Source organism: Arachis hypogaea, chromosome 14 (genome assembly GCF_003086295.3).
Source record: "Arachis hypogaea cultivar Tifrunner chromosome 14, arahy.Tifrunner.gnm2.J5K5, whole genome shotgun sequence".
In the NCBI taxonomy this organism is placed as follows: domain Eukaryota; kingdom Viridiplantae; phylum Streptophyta; class Magnoliopsida; order Fabales; family Fabaceae; genus Arachis; species Arachis hypogaea.
In genome coordinates, this window is record NC_092049.1 from 115,333,390 (window position 1) to 115,334,891 (window position 1,502).

At 25.5% G+C, this 1,502-nt stretch overlaps 1 long non-coding RNA gene across 1 annotated transcript; it reads right to left on the reverse strand.

Moving 5' to 3' along the window:
• Positions 1–480: 480 nt before the first annotated feature.
• LOC112740532 (uncharacterized) lies at positions 481–1,143 on the reverse strand. The gene is made up of 2 exons (XR_003171209.3): positions 984–1,143; positions 481–876 (listed from the first exon to the last, which is right to left on the reverse strand). It is a non-coding gene; the product is annotated as an uncharacterized lncRNA (long non-coding RNA).
• Positions 1,144–1,502: the final 359 nt, after the last annotated feature.

Consider the following 1,502-nt stretch of genomic DNA (forward strand, 5'->3'; position numbering starts at 1 on the left):
TTTATGTAAATAAGTTAAATTGTCTAACGGCTCTCAACAATCAACTTCACATGAATATAATTGCATGTGAGTTTTTGTCTTATTTTAAATTCTATGACTATTAGTAACAATCAGAAAGATAATTTAATCCAAAAATTAAAAAAATAATTTTAAAATGCTAAATTTAATATTAAAATCGATATTAAAAAAATGTTAAGATACTTTTAATTTTTATCCCAAATTATAATAACCAACGATACCTATTCCTGTGAATAAACTTACTTAACAATAATGTGTTACATGTCAAACAAAATCTAAATATGACCTTAGATATAAATAATTAACTAGCGCAATTTGCAGCATTTTGTATCTATTAACAGTAACATATATATAGTTAGGACCATATATTTTTATTTTTATTATAAAAAAGACTCTATTAATGAGAAAGCTCAATAAACATAAAACATAGATTTTTATTTGGAAAAAAAAGGCCAGGAGTAATTGATAAATAATATAGAACCACTATTTTATTATTATTTGATAAATAGAAAATAACAGTACAATCATGCACTTTATTTATTTGCTTGATGTCTTATTTGGTTTACCATTATTTTACTTAGTAGAAGGAGAATACATATACTCCCACAAAGAAAAAGGTGAACTATGTATGTGACTGCTCGATCACATACTCCTGTCACTGCTTACATGGTGGTGAATAAATACAAACGCATTCTTTTGTTAATTTATCACATAGTCCTTTGACATCTGATTTACCAAGAAAAAATTTGCACCTTTCATTGCATGCATCTGGTTTTGAAGGTGGAAGACAATAACTGGTGCCTACTGGTGCAAGACAAAATTTGGTTGGTGGTGTTACATTTCGCAATGGGTTATTTCCTACAAATATTTAGACATATAATACACTATTATTAACCAAGAAACAAAAATCATCACAAGATAATTATTCAAAACAATACATTGAATTTTATGGATTTGATGTATACCAAAACTAACGGAAAGAGAAAGTAAGAGGATGGAGAAATAGAAAAGGATTTTCATGATGTTTAATTTGATATGAAAATTTTATTTTTGTTGTGCTTTTAATGGTTATGCTTTATAAAAGATTGGTCCTTAAGTATTTATAGATACTTAATGATGAACAAAACGTTATAAACTTTTTTAGGAAGTTATAACTTTTCAGTTTGACCTATTTATTTACCCTTCTTGTCACAATTTAATATTTTCATATTTAATGGTTTTGTTGAGTATTAATTTATTATCAAAATTTATGCTTCTTAAGAATGTGTATCTATTATCTACTTAATATACTAAAACTGGGTTTTTTCCCAGCTAATGGAAGTGAGGTGTCGATTCCTCATGAATCCATTTTCCCGCCAAAATGAATGCACTATTTTCTCTTCTAAGTATATTTTATAAAAATATCTTTATTATAATTATACTATAATTAGAATTTAAGTAATAATGTATAATTATACTAATTTAGGAAAATATCTTTATTATAG